Consider the following 13,231-nt stretch of genomic DNA (forward strand, 5'->3'; position numbering starts at 1 on the left):
GTCATCTTCGTGACGTAGCAATTTTAATGGCCAGTAGTGTCCAATCAAGGCCTTCAGAGCGCGATAGTGGTGGTAACGTTGCCGACGACAGGTGCCACTAAAGCAAAGTTACTAATCTTAAAAAGCAAACACCGTCCGAATAGACCTTGAAGGCCCAAAGCACCGATCGGCCGCCGTGTCTTCCTCAGTCCTTAGGCGTCACCGGATGCGGGTACCGAGGGGCATGTGGTCAGCACTACGCTCCCCCATCCGTTGTCAGTTTTCGTGACTGGTGCCGCTACATCTCAATCAAGTAACTCGTCAATTGGCCTGAAAGGGGCTCAGTGCAGCCCGCAACCCAACAGCACTCGGCAGACTAGGACGGTGACCCATCCAAGTGCTAGCCAAGCCCGACAGCGCTTAACTTCGGTGATCTGACGGGAACCTGTGTTATCACTGCGGCAAGGTCGTAGGTAGAGTTACTAAATATAATTTTTCGCGATTCCTTCATTAAAGAAGACCAAGTAAATATTTCAGGATTTGAATGGACAACTGCTGCCAACATGACAAACTTACGAATAGATACCCTCGGCGTAGTGATGCAACTCAAATCACTTAAGGACAGGTTTACTATCTTTGGTTTAAAAAATCGATTTTTTAAAAATTGCACTTTCGGATTCATAAAAGTGTTTAGAATCCACCCCTGAAACGGTTTTTCGGAATACGGAGCGGAAATGTTTGTTATTCGCGGTTGAACAAAAAAATGCACCTGCCTGAAATCGGCCTTTTTCACGCACAAGTTTTTTTTTCTTTCGGAGGACGAGATATTGTACCGGTGCTTTGGAGGAAACACACAAAATTCAAAAGGAAGTTTGAACGCATGTGTTTGGAAGATAGCCACCAAGCTTTAGCATTCTGGTGCGAAGACTGTGGAGATTGCGACTTTCCTGGCAGTGAGCAGCTTCAACGAAGGGTATTCAGCAATTCTGAAGACCATGACAACGATGAATGTCACCATGGGATTCTGTTCGACGCAGTTCGCCAAGCATTCGGACGACTACCGGATTCAAGCGGCCGAAAACCTCTTGTCACCGGCCGACCATACGAGTGGCTGTGGAGCAGCGCAGGATGGCCCAGATCGGGCAGAACGCCCTCTACAAGGAAGAGGAAGGACTAGTTTATGGACCCGAAATAGCAGGTTGAACGTACGTTGCACAATATTGCTTTTATATGTAGTCACAACTTCAAACGCGTTTTTCTCTAAATGAGCATTTTTAACGCGCGATATGGTAACTGAACCGATTGGCATGATTCTTTGTTTCCGACGAAGCTAACTAAATTGTCTAGGAGTTGTACCACTTTTATTCCGTTCCATCAACAATAAGTATTTTTACTTGTCCGACGAAGTCGAAAAATCGCTGAAAAAAAAACCACTATTTTTTTCTAATGGCCGCCATTTTGTTTCCTATGGTCCAAATAACTTAAGCGAGGTACAACTCCTAAAGAATCTAATGTACTTCGCTATCGTCATCTCAATTTTGATTTCAGTAGAGCCGGCTAACCTGTGACATACCGCGCGTAGAGGTCTACATCGGAATTTTGTTTCGTTGCGACGGCACTTCCGCCTTTGCTCTTCGATATTTCCGGTCAAAAAAATCAGTTTTGTAGAGGAAAAATCAATAAACATTTTGACCAAATTTGACATTGATATCTGTAACACAGCCCGAGAAAAAAAAATTCTCCAAGATCATGTTTTTTTCGGGCCAAAGACCGTAAACCTCCCCTTAATAAAGGGAAGTCTTGGTCCATAGAGTACACCAATTAGGTTGCTTTCGAAGTATGTTGATGTAATAGCTCCATATTTAACTATCATACATAACAGCTCCGTCGACGAAAGATCCTGAGCACTGGAAAGCTGCACAGGTTACACCATAACACCAGGAAGGAAATAGGAGTCGGCTGGTCCCGGCGGAGGTTCGAGTCCTCCCTCGGGCATGGGTGTGTGTGTGTGTGTATGTGTGTGTGTGTGTGTGTGTGTTTGTCCTTAGGATAATTTAGGTTAAATAGTGTGTAAGCTTAGGGAGTGATGACCTTAGCACGTAAGTCCCATAAGATTTCATACACATCTAAACATTTTGAAGGAAATAGGAGTAATGTCTTGAACTACAGGCCCATATCAATGTCATCAATTTGCAGTAAGATTTTGGAACATTTACTGTATTCTAACATTACGATATTGAGGTGCGAGTGTTTTCTGTTCTGTCGGAAATGTACGACAGTACAGACACAACTCATATCTACAGGGTGTTTCTGTAAGAGCGTGAAAGAATGTAACAGCCCACAGAGAATGTCCCGCTGAACAGTTTGAGGTAGGAAACCTGGGGTCGGACAAGCCAGCTTAAAGAGGTATGGAAGTAAACTTGTCTACCGCTTTGCCTAGTATTACTGTTTTCCAGCTTATTTTTAACTCACAAGCGCACAAGTTTACACGTGCTGTACTGTTTATTTACATGTACGTTCTTTGTTTCCGGTAAAGTACCGAAGAGGCCGAGCCTGATCACTAGGAAGTCATGATGCAGGTTTTGTTTACTTTACTTTTCCATAAGGTGGCTGTCTTGTATCGTATTTACATTGTCCCATGACAGAACGTGCTATGAATCAACAACAGGACGGTGCACCGCCTCACTTCAGTGTGGATGTCCGAAACCATCTCACTGCTGTACTTCCTGATCGTTTGACTGGAAGGGGAGGTCCTACTCTATGGCCTGCAAGGTCACCCGACCTGAATTCCCCTGATTATTTCCCAAGGGGGTATCCAAAGCCTGTTGTTTGTGAGGCCCCAGTGGATACGGAGATGGGACTAGTTGCCAGAATTGTAGCAGCCTGTGAGGTGAATTGAAACACAGCGGGGATATTTGTCAGGGTGCGTCAGAATCTTGTTCGCCGATGTGATGCCTGCATTGAGGCTAGTGGCTATCAGTTTCAGCACATTTAGTAAGGTACAGTACTAACGGTACGTTCATTGTGAGAATGGTGGTATTTGTAGGTAACTGTAATTAATGTAAATAAAAAAGTACACAGTAATGTGATTTTCTTCCTATTATCTCCTTAATCTGGCTTCTCCGACCTCAGATTCCCTACCTCAAATTGTTCAGTGGAGCATTTTATCTGCCCTGTTAAATTTTTGCACGCTCTTACGGAAATACCCTGTACAATTCTACGGGCGCGACGGATGTCTCAATGTTTCAGCGCGGATGCACGACCAATGTCGGAACTCCTACGACAATCAGAAATCTGCGAGTAGGTGATTAATGGGCGGGGTTCGTCTGTCGTGTGGCGAGCGGGAAGTTGGGAATTTGGGTCAGACGGGAAGCGTGTCCGGATAGCCGAGGCGGTTAAGGGAACCGTTCTAGAGACGCGGAGCAACCGGGTTTGAGCCCCGGCCCGGCGCAAATTTTTAACTTTCGCCGTTGAATTGCCACAATGCCCCATGCGGCTGGAAGTCGTTATTTCCTTCTTATCTCCCTCCCATCCAGATTCCTTTCCGTTCCTTTCCCCTCAATTCGTCGAAGACAACGATCGGTTGATACAGATTCATAAACCATCGTTCCCCCTAAACAGAACTAACTGACTGACTATTCACACGCAGTAATGATTGCAATCGACAGGGGAACTCTGATTCCATATTCCTAGGTTTCCAGAAGGGTTTTGACGCTGTACCTCAAAAGCGACTTCTCATCAAATTGCGTGCCTACAGAACACTGACGTATTTCTGAGAAAGAACTCGTGATTTCCTCTCAATTATTATATATTTTAAATGAACACACCACCTTTTGACTGTATTATTATTTATTTAATTACGCACCAGGTTTCGGCCCTCTACGCTATTTTCGGCCTTTTATGGCGTATCATTAACATATACTGCAGGACCTGAAGCTCAAAATTTCCCACAAATTTAGAAAATTATTGGCTCCCACGAAATGCCAGATGTAAAATCACCATCTTGTAAAAAGATCAGTAAATAATAGTGGGAGCACGTCATGTTTAGCAGAAACAGGTTTACTTTGCTGTATATGAAAGACGAACACACATCCTTGAGTCGTAATGATAGCGAAATCCCATGGCATTAAAGACCAAAACCTGGGTCGTATTTAAATAAACAACAGTACAGTCAAATGGCGGTATGTTCATTTAAAAATTATTGTTTGACTGCTGATCAGCAACATCAAAAACTGTTTCCCTTCACATAGGTCACAGTTCGTAGTAATTGGCAGGAAACCATCGAGTGGAACGGAAGTGATATCTGTGGTCCCTCAGGGAAGTGTCATGGGCCCTCTGCTGTTGACTGACTGCATGTGAACGATTTCTGAGACAATATGAGCAACCCTTTTCTTATTGCGTCCAGATCATGCCGTCGTTTACTGTTGTGAATAGTAATAGCAAAATCAAAACCAATTACAAAACGATTTAGACAAGTTATCTGCATGTTGCGAAATGTAGCATTTGATCCCTAAACAATAAAAAGTGTAAGGGTCTTCTAAGTAATAAAAGGAAACCGTTAAGCATCTGTTACATGGGAAGACAAGTTCAAGTACATACGTAAGTATTACAATTACGAAGAAATTAAATTTAAACCAACAGACAGAAATTGTAGTGGGGAAGACGAACCAAAGACTGCATTTTATTGGCAGAACACTTAGAAGATGCAACAAATATAGCTGCAGAAAATACTTACAATTACGCTTGTCTTTCCTCTGCTAGGGAATTGCTGCGTGGTACAGGATCCTTAATATTGACGGAAGACGTCGAAAAAGTTCAGAGAAGGGCAGCCTGTATTGTTTTATTGCGAAAAAGGGGAATAGAGTGACACCGACATGATACACGTGTTGGTACAGCAGATGCATTTTTCCGTGGGGTGATATATTTTCACGAAATTTGAGTCACCGACTTTCTCCTCTGAACGCGAAAATATTTTGACACCCACCTACATAGGAAAGGACGACCATCGTAATAAAATAAGAGTAATTTGAGCTCGCACGGTAATGTTTGTGTGATCGTTTTTTCGAGAGTGGACCGGCAGAGAAATAGTCAGAGTGGTTTTATGACCATTCCGCTTAGCACTGGAGTGTGAACTGAAGGAGAGTCATGTAGACGTAGCTTGAGTTTTCATTCTTTTATCTGAATGCTCTTGTATAGCGTATTTCACATTTACTGAAAATTGGAATGGAACAACAGTCCTCTCTAGGGCCAAGAAACAGTTAATACGGCAAGCTGTATAACAGATACCGACATCTTCCTGACCAATTTTTATGCCAACTCCGAACTCCAACTGGTATTTTAGCAAAGAACACTTTTTTTATAAAAAAAGGATAAGTAGGGAAATCTAATATAATTCGAAACTGTAATGAATTGAATTTTAAGGTATGCTCATTGTTTCATACAGTAAGTATGTGTATTCGGTTTACTGTAATGTGGAACGAGAGAACAAGAATCATTGTTGCAGCCGTAATTTCTGCATAGAGGAATGTGGCGTGAAAAGTAGAGCAATGTATGCATGGAAAGGTTAGGAATATACTGAGGTTACTGAAGTGTGTGATAACTGGTTTCCGAAGTGGACAAAGTTAAGATGTAATGTACAGGGACAAATTTTGCTCTCTTCCAGTGAGTGTAGTAAAACTAATTTCAAGTAAACTGCGTGTAAAGAACGCAGACGTGGTTTTGTGCACGGAACAGTATTGTGTTACTGGAGTGTGAACTGGAACAAATTTCTAGTTAGTCAGTGTATTTGTAGAAAACGGAGCACAGACTACCGAAAAAGGATAAAACTTGTCCCAGTTTTTACGTCTGAGCTCGAGTCAGTCTCTTTGGTTGTGTTCTCACCAGATTAAAATTCAATGATTAGTTCGAAATTACAGTTTATAGACAATTAATAATAATAGAGTAATTTTTGCTCACGCGGTGAGCTGGCGACCTTTCTTAAGTAATTTGCAGTCTAAAATTGTAACAGACTCAGTTTACTTACTCTGAATTCCACTATCTATTTCTTTTTTTTCCTTTTTTTGTCAATTTTTGCAAAATTAGTCACGCGATAACGGTTATAACGGTACCTGCACTTACCTGGATTTCCATTATTCCTCGGAATGGATGTCTTTACCTAACAATAGAGAACATTAGGTGCACGTGTCGTTTAAAAAATATGAATTAATATGAAATGTAGGTCCGATATAACTGTCATCAACGGACACAATTTGAAATACAACATTTACGGATTATGTAGTCGGTACGAGAACAACCGTCTGGTTGAAATGGTGCCTTTATATCAGTTTATTTCTCGCTTTTTTGGCGATTGTTATTTCGGTTTTATATACGAGGGTTTCCCAGAAAGTAATGCAGCGCATTTTTTTATCAGCCGAAAACAATGCAACGAATGCGAAACGTTACGTATATATTATCTGAAGTCTCAGAGAGCGCGCCAAGTTTCCGTCACTTCCGACAGATAGTGACGTAACGTTAGCGGCAGCCCCGGACGGTGCACAAGTCCTGCCCCATCACGCCCCTCCACACCAATCCATATCCTAAGCTCCGCCCATGACCTGCCGTATGTTCCAACATCAAAGTTGTTCGTATCACAGATATGCCAGTCGTAACAAGGGAGAAAATCAGTAGTTAGTAAGAAATACAGTTTTTCCGGTACCATTGTGAAAAGAATTAGAAATATGTTCATCAATAAGAAAGAAAAATAAAAATGGTATCCACACTGTCCTTTTTATTTCATGAGCTTTCATCTGCACTATATCAAAAAATGTGATATTTGTTAACTGCAGTGAGCGCAAATTTCCGTCACATCGCGTAGTGTAAGAAATTCTGTTGGGAAATATTAATTGGTAGTATCGCCAAGGATGCTGTCCATTATCTCGATTGTCTAAAGTCAATGTTGTGCATAAACAAGGTAAAGTCGATGTCTTGGTTTGTTTCTGATTACCTCATTAAGACTGAAGAATATAAGAGTGGGATAATGTAGAAATGCCTAATACAAGCAGTCAGATATTTATACAGTGACATTCTTCATTAATATTTGCCTCTGTAATGGGTGAATTTTTACTTGTGAACTCTTATGACTGCTTGCTTATAGCAGACACGAGATTACTTTGAGTTCTTCCTCAGTGTTTGAGAGCTTTAGAGCTGCCTATTGTTAAACATATGTACATAATTTTTTCAGTGTCATTCCAACACATCTTATCGTACTTTAATGTCTGTTAGATATCAGTTTTGAGAGCAGTTGGCCACAAGAGTCAAGATTAGGTACTTTGTGAATGATAACTTTATTGAGAGTGCATATCTGTGTTTCATTTTGACGGTATTACACAAACTACTAAGAAGTATTAACAGCACAACACTGCTAGTATGAAAAACCGCGGTAAAACAAAAAACGACGAACAAAAACACGACAGCGACGAGGACTACCAAAGATCATATTGATGCGCTCTTGGCTGGTGTGGCGGGGGTAGGTGTGTAGGGGGTAAATGGGCGGGGCTTGTGCAAATGTCCGGGGCTGTCGCTAACGTTTCCTCAGATAGTGTAGCTGCAGGACATTTTCAAAATGGCGTATGTGGGTGATGTACGTTACAAGCAACGTGCCGACTTTGGGTTTCTCACTGCAGAGAAAGAACCTGTGGGGAATACTCACAAACGCTTGTGCAAAGCCTACGGAGTATCTGCTGTCGACAGAAGTATAGTTAGTCGCTGGGCACGGATAGTGAGGTCGTCAGAAAGCGGTTCCGTGGAGCTCTACGATTTGCAGCGGTCGGGGAGACCATCCACGGCTGTCACACCTGATCTAACACCCTTGTACTTTCACTTGTTTGGACCATTAAAGGATGCCATTCGTGGAAGACATTTTGACGATTATGAGGAGGCGATTCACACAGTGAAGCACTGGCTCCGCCACCAGGGCAAGGATTGCTACCGAAACGGCATACGCGCCCTTGTTTCGTGCTGGAGAAAGGCCATAAAATGGAATGGAGGTTACAGGGAAAAATAGGTTGTGTAGATAAAACACCATTCTTTTGTGTGTGTAATTCTCTTTATGTTGAACAAAGAATTGTTGAAGAAAAAAAATTCAGTGCATTACTTTCTGGGCAACCCTCGTAGTTCAGCTGTTTTCCCGTACATACTGCATATTCCGCACGTAATAGATTTTAGATTGTGTCGCTGAGACAAATGTGCATGGCACGTGAGTTTTGATATATACTTATTCGTGCAGTGGAAAATTAGTTAAAGCTCAAAACCAAGGGAAACGAAACTAAAAAAAATTATGCTACATCATAAACGTCGTTGTCGGATACAGAAGCAATGCAGAACGTTTCACTGTACGAAAGCCACCGACAGAAAGGGAAGTTGGAAGGAATAACTGTCGAAGTTCAATTTCCACTTTATTTTACAGGCCTGTCTTGATCACACATACTTTTACACGGCTGTATTACTGGTATCGGCTTCTACGATGTTCAAATGTGTTACGAACAAAGACAGGGTGTAACTAGCTAAGTTCAGTTTGCTGACGCTAAATCTATAGAAGGCCTGGTGCTACACGAGAAGGATAGAAAGTGTTTACGCGATTAACATCTATGTATACAACCATACATACTATAAATTATTCTGATGTAGTATCAACGTCAAACTAAACACGTAGATACGGAGTAAGTGCTGGTGATGATCAGACTGCGCCTGGTATTTATGCTAAGAATTGGGGCCGGCAGAGGGCACTATAGCTAGGGTGTATGATTAACCAGTGTCGCAAATGTAATGCTTAAAATGCAGTATGCGTAGTTATTAATTAAAATTACTTCACATGGCAAAACGAGCTTCTGACAATAAAACATGTAAATGACATACTATAAGTGGAATTAGATCCATACTTAAAACCTACATAAGAAGTGTAAATACTAATAATATGAAGTTCCTAGCCTGGCAAAGTAAAACATACAATTGTGTAAAAGCCAGTATAAAAAGTTAAGGAAACAATCACACCTAAAAACCAAATCTTCCAGCATGACAAAGAATTACAGTAACCGTAAGTGTAAGGTAATTGACGAAAAGTGGCTATTTAATTAAAAAATTAAAAATCTGTAGTCGGTAATACATCTGGAGTGGGATCTCAATGGCGGCGGGTCGTTCCTTCTCTGCATGACATTCTGGTTTTCCAGCAGTTGAACTGACGGAGTAAGGCCCAGTGTCATAGTCGATGGCTTTATGTCTTCAACTGATAGTTAAATTTCCATATCTCCACTGCCTGGAGGGCACTGGAGATCTAGATTAGGATCACAACGGTCAAAGAAATGGGACTGTATTATTATAGGAATTAAGACTCCAATGTTATGGAATACGAGTTCTTTGCGCCACCTCACTCAGTGCTAGACTAAGGAGCACATCTGACTGCGCGCAGGGAGTTTAGCTGCTGCTGTTTCTGACGCAATGTGCTCTGCAATCCGGCGGCTAGGTTCCGGAGGTAATCTTACACTGTAGGGAGGGGCTGACAGACAGGGATGGAGGGACAAGCGAGGGGGTATGGATAACGAGAATGAAGCGGTGGTGGAGGGGTGGAGGAGGAGGAGGAAAGGATTAGAGAGAGAGAGGGGAGGGGGGGGGGGAAATGAGGTGGTCACATGTTGATACGGAAACTGTTGCGATGATGGTGGCACTTGCGACTCTCCCCAGAACCCCGCTGGCTCCGGGGTTGGGCAGCGCGCCAGAGCGGGCCGCGCACAGTTCGGTGGCGCGCCAGCGAAACGTCAGCGACTGGCGTCACGTCACGTACGGGACCGGGGGACGAGATGGCGGCCTTTGATCCGCGATCCGGCCGCCGGCCCAGCGGCCTTCTCTCTGCATTCCCGCGGCGGATGGCGGGATCTGCATGCGCTCCGCGCCGCGCCTCGCTCAGGGAAGGCACGGGACGTGTTTTGGGAGGACGACAGCACCGGCGTTGCGGGACCAGCGCTCGATACTGCGGCCCAGCTGTGCGCCATGTCGCAAAGCGCCACGCGCCAAAGTAGCATCGAGTGTAGCTGAGAGAATGGCGACAGGACCCTTACAATTCACTATACACTAATAATGTCGTGTGACGAGGGCCTCCCGTCGGGTAGACCGCTCGCCTGGTGCAAGTCTTTCGATTTGACGCCATTTCGGCGACTTGCCCGTCGATAGGGACGACATGATGATGATTAGGACAACACAACACCCAGTCCCTGAGCGGAGAAAATCTCCGACCCAGCCGAGGATGGAACCTGAACACTTAGGATTGACAGTCTGTCGCGCTGACCACTCAGCTACCGGGGGCAGACCACTATACACTGATCAGCCACAACATTAAGACCACCTTCCTAATTGCCGTACTTCCACCCTCGCACGGATAACAGCCGCGACGCGCCCTGGCATTGGACCAACGAGGCCCTGATAGACAGCACATACAAGCCTGACGCCACATTCAATCACATCCGAGATGTGTTCGATCGGGTTCAGGTCCGACGAGTTGGGGAGCCATCACACCAACTGGAACTCAATTTCAATTGGCTCTGAGCACTATGCGACTTAACTTCTGAGGTCATCAGTCGCCTAGAACTTAGAACTAATGAAACCAAACTAATCTAAAGACATCACACACATCCATGCCCGAGGCAGGATTCGATCCTGCGACTGTAGCGGTCGCTCGGCTCCAGACTGTAGCGCCTAGAACCGCACGGCCACTCCGGCCGGCCAACTGGAACTCGCCACAGTGTTTCCGAACCACTCCATCACACTCCTGGCCTTGTGACAGGGGCATTATCTTGCTGAAAAATGCCACGCCGTCGGGGAACATTATCGTAATGAAGGGGCGTACGTGGTCTGCAACCAGTGTACGACACTCACTGGCCGGCATGGCGCCTTCGGGGAACATTGACGTGGGTATCAATGTTTCCTGTGGAGTGTACTGGTGCTGCCGCCAGCTTGTCTCAGTCCTGCAGTACAGGTGTCGAGGAGTTGTTCCCCTGGAAGACGACGGATTCGACCCCTCATATCGGCATGATGAAGAAGGTAGTGGGATTTATCAGACCATGGAACGCTATGCCCCTGCACCAACGAAATTGGTTCAAATGGCTCTGAGCACTATGGGACTTAACAACCGTGGTCATCAGTCCCCTAGAACTTAGAACTACTTAAACCTAACTAACCTAAGGACATCACACACATCCATGCCCAGGGCAGGATTCGAACCTGGAACCGCAGCAGTCGCGCGGTTCCGGACTGAGCGCCTAGAACGGCTAGACCACCGCGGCCGGCTGCACCAACGTCCAGTGCCAGTGGTCACATGCTCATTTGAGCCGGCCGTTGTGGCCGTGCGGTTCTAGGCGCTACAGTCTGGAACCGCGTGACCGCTACGGCCGCAGGTTCGAATCCTGCCTCGGACATGGATGTGTGTGATGTCCTTAGGTTAGGTAGGTGTAAGTAGTTCTGAGTTCTAGGGGACTGATGACCACAGCAGTTAAGTCCCATAGTGCTCAGAGCCATTTGAACCCTTTGCTCATTTGAGTCTTAATTGCCGATGTGCTATTTGGCTGCAAAGGCTCACTGTTAGGAGTCTTAGGGTGCACTTTGTGTTGAGATAGATTTGTACTATGGCCAGCGTTAAAGTCTGATGTTAGTTCCACCACAGTTCGCCGCCTATCCATTTTACTAGTCAGCCCAGTCTACGACGTCCAACATCTCTAATGAGGGATGGTCGCCCAACCCCACGAGTCTGTAAGTGTTTTCACCTTGATCTCGCCACATGTTGAAGACACTCACCACAGCACTCCTGGAACACCCAGCAAGTCTGCAATTTCCGAAATTCTCGTGCCGAGCCTCCGGGTCACCAAAGTCTGCCCTCGATGAAACTGAGATAGACGGCCCACCTTCCCCATTCTACACACGGACAGCACGCTCACTGATCCTACATGCACCGTGCGTGTGTCTGACTAGCAGTCATTCGTCACCAGGTGAGGCTGTTATTGCCAGGACAGGTTTATGTCAGTAGTAGGTCGGTTGTCATGATGTACTGGCTGGTCAGTGAACACAATGGTCCAAAGAAAAGAGGCACGGAAATTGTTTTATGCACCTTAAGACAGACAACCCAGCGGACGACATGGATGATGTAAGGTGAGTTGCGTATCTTACGGTTCATGAAATATTTTCCGCACCAGTTTTACTTGGGTCATCCTGTACATAGAGAATGGAGGAAAACAACATTACCACTCAGTGTAAGGTAGGGGACATCGAATTGAGGCAAATTTTCTGGATAACTGTATGTCAGAAATCAACCGATGTAGAACTATACCCATACAATGTTAGCCAATCAGCAATAAGCGTGCGGAAGTGAGTGCATTTAAATCAGCTTGTCCCGGCCAGCGCTTGTTGTGTTAAAGAGCGCAGTTACTAATTAAATCAGCTAAACATAATTGTTTCAGGCAAAGCCAAGGGTGTTCTGTAAACTGCCTCTAGTGAAATATTTCCCCAGAAGGGATCCATTAATTTCTTCGTCCTAACTTGGCAACTTCACCAGCAGGTGCAAGAGCTGAGGTGTCGTGTACTGGTAGTGAAGAGGGCTGGAGATTCTCGAATACGAACTAAAAGGCAAAATTTTTTTCAGTGGGAAGTCGTCAACTTGCTCTAGTTTGTCGGGCGCAATTACAAAATTTTTGATTTTGCCCCTTTCTTCAGAAACTGCAATTTAAAACAAGAAAACCAAATTAAAAATAAGGAATTTAAAATTTGTTTCTCCTTTACTTGGCAAACTACACTTTAATATTAATGTAAAATGAAATATGGACAATACCCGTGGATCAGCGTGTAGTACAAGTAATTGAATACACTGACGGAGAAAATTATTAAAGTAGAGTAATTAAATTTCGGGAATACATATGTATAGGTAAGATATTTGATTAAGATTGCAAGGTAACAAGTTATCGTTAGCGCGAGATCAGCCATTGCAAATGTGAAATGCCGGTACATTAATAACCAGTGTAACCGCCAGGACGTTGAATGTAAGCTTGCAAACGTGCATACATTGTGGTGCATCGATGTCGGACGTCAGTTTCTGCGATGGAGGTCTACGAGTGTTGCAGCACAGGATGCTGGTTGAGCATCACGATGGAGTTGTCATCTGATGATGTCCCATATGTGCTCGATCGGAGACAGATCTGGTGATCGAGTAGGTCAAGGAAACATGACGACACTCAATAGA

At 44.4% G+C, this 13,231-nt stretch overlaps 1 protein-coding gene and 1 pseudogene across 1 annotated transcript in view; both read right to left on the reverse strand.

Moving 5' to 3' along the window:
• The window catches only part of LOC126473920 (netrin-1-like), a 549,144-nt gene that overhangs the window by 225,140 nt on the left and 310,773 nt on the right, over positions 1 to 13,231 (reverse strand). The gene's annotated exons all lie outside the window — the stretch shown is intronic.
• Positions 336 to 454, reverse strand: LOC126475727 (5S ribosomal RNA; annotated as a pseudogene).

The sequence above is a fragment of the Schistocerca serialis genome, chromosome 4 (assembly GCF_023864345.2).
Source record: "Schistocerca serialis cubense isolate TAMUIC-IGC-003099 chromosome 4, iqSchSeri2.2, whole genome shotgun sequence".
Taxonomy (NCBI): domain Eukaryota; kingdom Metazoa; phylum Arthropoda; class Insecta; order Orthoptera; family Acrididae; genus Schistocerca; species Schistocerca serialis.